The sequence below is a fragment of the Chiloscyllium punctatum genome, chromosome 52 (genome assembly GCF_047496795.1).
Source record: "Chiloscyllium punctatum isolate Juve2018m chromosome 52, sChiPun1.3, whole genome shotgun sequence".
In the NCBI taxonomy this organism is placed as follows: domain Eukaryota; kingdom Metazoa; phylum Chordata; class Chondrichthyes; order Orectolobiformes; family Hemiscylliidae; genus Chiloscyllium; species Chiloscyllium punctatum.
This window is the reverse complement of record NC_092790.1, coordinates 28,985,236-28,993,956: the sequence shown is the minus strand read 5'-3', so window position 1 is coordinate 28,993,956 and position 8,721 is coordinate 28,985,236. Positions and strand designations below refer to the sequence as shown.

At 44.2% G+C, this 8,721-nt stretch overlaps 1 non-coding gene across 1 annotated transcript; it reads right to left on the bottom strand.

The window, feature by feature from the left end:
• Positions 1-1,140: 1,140 nt before the first annotated feature.
• trnas-gcu (transfer RNA serine (anticodon GCU)) lies at positions 1,141-1,222 on the bottom strand. Its single transcript has one exon. It is a non-coding gene; the product is annotated as a tRNA-Ser (tRNA).
• Positions 1,223-8,721: the final 7,499 nt, after the last annotated feature.

The window sequence follows — 8,721 nt, the reverse complement described above, 5'->3', positions numbered from 1 at the left end:
GGAAGAAAGTTAGCCACCAGGATATACGAACACCACCTAGCCACAAAAAGCCACAACCTTCTCTCCTTCGTAACCCTACATACGGATTTAAAATACCACTATTTCGACTGGGACAACACATCTATCCTGGAACAGGCTAAGCAAAGACATGCCAGAGAATTCCTAGAGGCCTGGCACGTCAACCACAATGCCATAAACAAACACTTAGATCTAGATGCCATCTATCAACCCCTCAGAAAACGAACAGGAAATGACATCACCACAAACCCCAGGAACCCCATCGAGGAGAAAAATATAAATAGAAAGCAGGAGACAACAGCTTTGCTTCAATTGGAGGTCGCCACTGATGATGATGTTACCTAGCCAAGTAATGAAACGTCTGGATATCAAAGTTACAGCTTAGTGAGCAACCCTACACCCTATATTTTAAATCATTTTTCATGTTTATGTTGCATGAATCTTACGGTTATTGATCCACACTTTAGTTTCACTCCCTTTCGGTAACATGCTGATTTCTCCAGTTGTTCATGGTTCAATGTGAAGCATCCAGTGTGTGCATAACGAGAAGGAGCTTGCTTCCCACATCTTGTGTTTATCTGTGCCTTATGTCCAGCATTCATCAATGGCGAGAGCAAGGGGCGAGGGCGAGACCAATGTGTAAGTCTCTCTGTGCCCATGCACGGCACCCACAGCGGCAATTCTCCACTGTGCATTTACACCCAGTTCTCTGTGCCCCTAAACCCACACCCTGCCCCTTTGAAATATCTCCATTATTTTGTGCTGTTTCGCTGTTCTCTTCTCACCAGGATGAATTACTTCTACTCAACTCCCTCCAGATTTCATCTGAGAAAACATTCATTAAGAATCCCTTTGCATAAACATGCACTTCGCAGCTCTCGGTATTTGATTTTCCTGGATGTCTTTCATACGAAAAAACGTTCACAGCAGCTTGTAATGAAAAAGAAAATCGCGTTTCGTTTCATTATCCCAAAGCAACCTCCATTTCAATGCAGTTTCGTCAAACGGCACAAACTATTCCTTGCGATTTTGTAATAGCGACAAAGCATATAAACTGACCGTTGGAGCTCCAGTTTTAATGCAACAGCTGAAAACAGCACCATTGAAAGCCGTTAATGACAGCGACGAGAGTGGGATTCGAACCCACGCCTGCAGAGCACAATGGATTAGCAGTCCATCGCCTTAACCTCTCGGCCACCTCGTCACAGACGCTCGAAAAGCTATGACCTTATGAATAATTGAATTTCGTAAATTATGCAGAGCAGCAGATGTTTCTCCCTGGTGTTGGTGAAATGAGAAACAACACAGTCCAAGACGATGGTCTGACCCCTGGGTTGTGGGGCAAGTGCACTCCCACTGTCACACTGTGCACACATTGTTCTGAACAAAAATGAGGAAATGACTATGTAACAAGGTCAATTGAATTCTGTGAAATTTGAAGTCAACGGAATGAAGAACCCGAGACAGCAGGAGGTGTTCTTACAATGAAGAGTTGGATCGAGCTCTTAACGACAGTGGAATCAAGGGTTATGAGGATAAGGCAGGAACAGGATACAGATTGAGGATGTTCAGCCATGATCATAATGAATGGTGGTGCTGGCTCGAAGGGCAGAATGGCCTACTCCTGCACCTGCTGTCTATTGTCTATTCAACTGCCTGTGAGGAATTGTTTTCCAGACTGGAGGAGAGTGCATAGTGCTCAATGTCATTATTCCGAAGACCTAACTTCCGCTCAGATGTTTTTGACACGCACTTGTGTACAGAACAGACAATTTCAAAATCCAAAATATGGCTAAACTGACAATTGAACTCAACAATGCAAAAACCTTGATCTGTATCATTTTCCTGGGTCGTGCGACACCAAGTCACTGTATGATCACAGCAACACAGTGAGCAAGTGTCAGAAGGAAAATGAGTGCAGTGCCAGAGCGCATGATGGGAGCAGCACGTGACACACGGGGAAGTGCATTTCCCACAACAGGAACACTTCCCAAACAGCGGAATGCGGTGGAAGAATTCAGAGGGAGTTTGCACTATGAAATTTGCTGCCAGAGACACAATGAAGAACTGTCATTGAGTCTGTTCAAGATGAAGATTTTAAGATTTCTACAGATGCAAAACAAAATAAAAAGCTCATGAGTTAATGAAGGCAAAAGACGAAATTGTACATTTCATCAATCTACCCATCTTTACAATGAGTAACTCACCACTTTCCTCACTCGGGGACAGAACCACTGGTGAAGATGATCATATAATCCCCGTTTACTAGCCATGGAATCAGAGAAACTCGGTTTCCCAAACGTTAAAGTTAAACCAGGAATGTGGAGGTAAGCATTAATGTGTTGCTCCTGTGCTGAAGGTGACCAGTGCACGGTATCTCTGTTCCAGTATAGTGAGCTGTGCTGTGCCGAAGTTTTAATTTTGAGATCACATGGAGCAGCTTTAATTTGTCCTCGTGTTGAGGGGTACGGACAGAAGGTGATATTGAGCAAAGCCAAGTTTATGGGAAAATACCCGTGTTTGTGGATTGAGAAACTACCTCTTCTGGATAATGACTCCTTGATCAACAAAGATACTGCAAGTATCTAAAACGTGAAGAAACATATGTGGAGAGAGAGCCGAAGGTGATTTTTCACCAGATGGATAACGTTTCCCATGTGCACTGCTTTAAATTCTGGGAAAATAGATGTTGAACTGATTTCATGTTACACAGTTTGTTACAAACTCACAAAGGTTGTTGCAATAATAAAAAAAGAAATCACATAGGACCGTTTGAATATTGTATTGAACTGAATTTTGGTGTGAGCATATTTTATCTTAACTGGCGTGCTGCAGAGAAGTACAGAGGGATAACAATACAAAAGGACCCATTCTCCTTGGTGGATTTCTTGGGTGGAGTTAAGAATGTACGAAATGTACATAACATCATGTGAATGTGGTCAAATCTTTAAAGTAGGTGTTGCATCTCCAAGTGACGATTCAATTCCTAGTCATTAGGATATAACTTCTGTATGCAGTTATTTTAGGACATCAGCTCCATTTACCGAGTTTCACCTTGAATAATACGCCACACCTTACCAATCCATGAACTTGTTATACTCAGTCTTATTCAGTTGTACGTGTTCATGAAATATCTTTGTGTCTCAAGTCAACAAATTCGAAATTGTTACGCAACCATACTGACTTTCACTCAATGGTAAATTCTCTCCTTGTTCGTTTGTTCGTGTACCTTTTAAACCACTCTGAAGTCAGCTTCTACGTTTTACTTCTGTAAAGTCGTTCACGATTTAAATAACTCTATTGAGTGGAAGAAACTCTCATCCAAACTTTTCTTAATCATTCCCTAATGGTTTTCAAGCTCAAACGACAGTTATTGCTTCACTCGAAAGAGGGACTTTCCCCGATTTACTCATTCAAACCTCGTGTTATGTGAAAATCTCATTTGTTGACATCAAACTTGCGTGTTTTTGCTCCAGCATTTCCAAATCTCGTGTATAAACTCCGTCATTCTTTCTATCATCCCGATGAAACCGGTTGTGTCTTTTCTGATATTCTTATGTCTTAGTAAACAACGTCACTTGGCTTTCTAATATCTTGCTATCCAGGAAACAGCGTCTGTGCCCTTTCTCACTTCTTTACATGCTTTTGGTGGAGAATGAGGATAAGGATTACACACAATGCTTCCACTGAGTGTGACCTAAAGATTTTACAGTTACACTATGAACTCTTTGCTTTTTCAATACGACGTCTCTATTTATAAACTCCAATAAGGTTAATTACTATCTATCCAGTTCATGAACATCGTCTCCATGGAGACGAAAATTATCTATCACTTCCTTTATTCTTGCACGGAATGTCTGAAAGGTTTGTAAGGACAACATCTCCATATCCCCGTGTCCGGAGTCAGTCTCAGCTATTTCTAAAGGTGACTGAAGTTCAAATACTTCATAGTGTGTCTCCCGTCATTCCAGTGCAGACTGGTTCTGGACAGTAAATGCCATCACCAAAGGCCACCGTGGATCTGAAATCAACAGTTTTCATATAGTAATAGTCGTACCTATTGGGTATCGTATGTCCATGTTCTTATTCAATTTGTTCATCATTTCTTCGGTCCCTATACTGAATTCTACTGAATGATTAATTTGTGAGTGGAGACATTCCCTTCACCACTCATTCGAAGCTCCATGGAACATTGAAAGATTTTACTCATACGCATCCAGACGACAGTCCTGCCATTATTGGGATGAATCAGTGAACATTCCCCACGAATCCTGGAAGGCAAGGATATCCTTTTCCATTTTAGGAGATCATTACAGCACTGAATCCCATGTGTGCGTTCATTATAACCGAAACAGTTGCAGCAAGACTTTAAAACTAAGATTTTGCTAAGATCTACTTGCATTGGTTGTCCCAAAAATTACATTCCATATTATGGTATGTTTGTGAATGAAAGCACTTTCTGATTCTTGAGCAATTGTATTTCAGTTTTGTCAAAAATTGTCATTCGCCGTTCTCTCTTTGCCTTTCATTTTCCCGTTTTATATCCCGTATTTTATCTGTTTATCTTAAGTTTTCAAAAATTTCAATCAATCTCGCTCCTGATTACCAATCCGAGAGAATGCCACAATTTTGTCAATTTAAATGCAGTGCAGCTGTCGGGCGCGGTGACCAAGTAGAAAGGCATTGGTCACGTGAAACAAATAAAAGGAGCCGGCTGGTGGACCTGGCCATTCCATCGTAGTCATATTTAAAACATTTAATATAATCTTTAGCCAAATCATATTTGGCAGAAAACAAGAAAACAAAAACGAAAAAATTGCTGATGTTGAAAATCAAACAAAAACAGACGTTGCTGGAATATTTCAGGACGTCTGGCAGCATCTGTGGAGAGACGGACCCAATGGATGTGAAACGTTAACTGTGATTCATCTGCACAGATGCTGCCAGCACACCTGTGATTTTACAGCAATTTCTGTTTTTGTTTCAGATTGGCAGATTTTGTCGCAGTCCATGAGAACAGTGCTCATTAGAATCAAACAGACAGCATGGACCTGGTAGTGAAATGAGACAGTAATAATGAATGAGTGGAGAGTGTTGTACTGGAAAAGGACAGCAGGTCAGGCAACATCCGAGGAGCAGGAGATGGACGATTTAGGCATAAGCCATTCACCAGGAATTAGGCTTGTGAGTCGGGCAGAGGAACAAAGCTGAAGCCAGGTACCAACTCGCAGGCACCTCCTCCTACAGACTACGATCACAAACTGTCCTCCCCTCACCAAACCATCATCTCCCAGACCATCCACAATCTCATCACCTCTGGGCATCTCCCAGCCACAACCTTCAACCTCATTGTCCGGGAACTGCGCACTGCACAATTCTACCTCCTTCCTAAGATTCAAAAACCTGACTGCCCCAGTCGACCTATTGTCTTATCCTGCACCTGTACCATCCGAATAATCTCTTTCTACCTCGACACAATCCTCTCTCCCCAGTTCAGGAAATGCCCACTTACATTCGTGACACCCCTATGCACTTCACCTCCTTCAGGAATTTCATTTCCCTGGCCCTCAACACGCGATATTCACCATGGTCATCCAGTCCCTGTACAAATCCATCTACCATGACAGAAGTCTGCAAGCCTTCCATTTCTTAATCTCACACCATCCCAACAGGTACCCTTCCACCAACATCCTCACCCACTTGACTGAACTGGTCCTCACAATCAACAACTTCACTTTCCAAATCTCCCACTTCCTCCATCGACACTGGTTGTCATGGGCACCCACATAGGACCTAGCTATGCCTGCGTGTTTGTCAGATAAGCGTAACTGTCCATCTTTCACAGTTACACCATCCTACACCTATTCCTACGTTACATTGATGAATGTATTGGCGCCACTTGGTGCTCCAACGAAGAGGTTCAATAGCTCACCAACTTTACCAAAACCTTCCACACCAACCTCAAATTTATCTGGATCATCTTGGCAACTTCCTTCGCCTTCCTCGACCTCTCCATCACCGTCTCTGGCGACTGACTAATTAAAGACATATACTGCAAGCCCACCGACTCCCAAAGGTATCTAGACTACATCTCCTCCAACTCTATCTCGTGTAAAAACGACATTCCTTATTCCCAATTCCTCCGCTTACACCACATCTGTTCCCCCGGATGACCAATTGCACCTCAGAAAGACCCAGTTGGTCTCCTTCCTCCACGGTCACAAATTGCCTTTCCACGTTAGTTGACAATGCCCTCCAGTGCATCACCTCCACTTCACGCACCACCACCCTTGAACCCCATGCCTGTCAACGCAACAAGAAAAGAACTTCCTGGTGCTCACCTTCCACCCCACCAACCTCCGCATAAAACGCATCATATTCTGCCACTGATGCCACCTCCAAACAGACGCCACCACCGGAGATATATTTCGCTACCCAGCTCTGCCAGCACTCCAGAAAGACCACTCCCTCCACGACCCCCTCTTGAGGAAGACACTTCCCCCCACCAGCACATAACCTTCTCCTGGCACCTTTGACTGCCACCAAAGTGAGGGTGAAACTAGCACCCACACAACTCTCATCTCCAACCAAGTCCCGAAGGGATCGTTCCACATCCGTTGGAAATTCACCTGTACAAATACCAATGTCATCTACTGCATCCGTTGCACCCAGTGTGTTCTTCTCTACATCAGGGAGACAGGATACCTTCTTGCAGATCATTTCAGAGAACATCTCTGGGACACCCGCACCCACCAACTTCAGCGTCCCGTGGCTGAACACTTCAACTCCCCCTCCTCCCCAATCAAAGGCTCGCAGGTACTGGACCTCCGCCACGGATAAACCGTTACCCACCCAACGCCTGGAGGAGGAATGCCACACATTCCGGCTTGGGACCCTTACACCACGCGGGATAAATGTGAATTCGAACAGTTTCCTCATTTCCCCCAAGCATAAGCCTTCAACTCGCCACCGCCCTCTCGACCCATTCCATCACTGCCACTTCTGACCTCTTATATTCTCCCTCCTATTCATCCATCTATTGCTTTCCAGCTATTTCCCCTCAACCACACACCACTTCCATTTATCTCTCAGCACCGACTCACAAGCCTTATTCCTGATGAAGGGCTTAAGCCTGAAACTTGAATTCTCCTGCTCCTCGGATGCTACCTGATCTGCTGTGCTTTTCCAGCATCACACTGATCTCCAGCATCAACTCTGATCTCCAGCAGCTGCAGCCCTAACTTTATCCTTGGAATTATCAATGACCTTGGAATGAGGATATCCTTCGATATCAGTGATCACACTGTAACTGATTTTTCCATTTATTTTGGGTGAGGGCAGGCTGGATCTGGGATGAGCACTTAACACCTAAACAACTGGAATAGTATCAGATAGCGAAGTTAGGGCGGGCTGAAGTGAAGTGGAAAATTCTGCCAGAAAATGGGTCAGTACAACTGCATCACATCACCCAGATTGTAAAAGACTCGCACAAGGAGAAAATCAACTTCAGTGTAGGCACAATGACAGGTAAAGTGGAAAGGAGACAATACAACACACTGAGGTGCAGTGGAATTATTTATGTGAAAGGATTCGATATATAAGCTACACCTTTACATATGGACTGCCCTCACATTGGAAAAATGAATTCCCTGCAGTGTAACGGCGTCTTTTGCCTGTGACATCACAATGCTGAGAGACACTGACATAGTTTCTTCTGTAGCAGCGTGGCCGAGTAAAAGCATGATCGTCCCATTAACCAGAACTCAATACTTCAAAGCTCTCCTCTGCACTATCCAACTTATTTGCTGCTCCTTTAGTCAGATCTCAATCGCTTCACTGTCTATCTTCTTCTGCTTCCAGCTTCACGGAAACACTTGAAACATGAACAAATCCACTTTCCACTTTCACCAATCTTTTGCAACTCCCGAGTTGGCACAGGTACGAGTGACCGATTGGCCTTCTCGAGCGTTCTCACTCTGGTATGATCTGAATGATAAAGTGGACTGTGTCTGATCTGCAGAATGTCCCCACCGGGACGGTGCTGTTTATCCCATCCTCGGGGACTGAGCTGTCTCTATTGGCAGAGTATTCAGCCATTCCCCTCCACTTTCAGGCATTATGAGGGGATGTAAAACGGATATGCTCTGAAGCTTCCTCTTACGGGCACAGCCAGGTGCAAGAGGGCCGCTGGAACCTAGCAACTTTGATTGCGATCTTTTTCCAAATATCATTTATTTGAGAGAGAGAGAAAGGTGCTGAGCTGGAGGGAAAGACAGAAATGGGCTGTGGACTCTCTTCCCTCAGTAAAATTCAAATCAGTGCATTTTTGTGCTGCCCATTTGATGTTCAGAATCAATCTTCACAGAACAATCCAGCAGAAAGGCTTTTGTTTCACAGGAGTCGGTTTCTTTGCTGCAATCAGGCATCAGTTAAGATCTGAGTCCCAACTGTCCCAGATGAAGTGACTCCGAATGAAACCCTCACTCACTGAGAACCATCCCCACAACCAGGAGCTGCGGGGCTGCAGACAGTCCAAAGCAGAAGGGAGGATTAAAAGCGAGCCATTATTTCACCCTCAGCCACTCTGTCAGAGCCAGACAGAGGGACGGCAGAGACGTGTGACGCCATTCACGTGCCGACAGAAGCCGTTCAGCCCATCGAGTCCACGGCAAATCTCTATCGCTTGCTTCTTTCTGAGGTTAT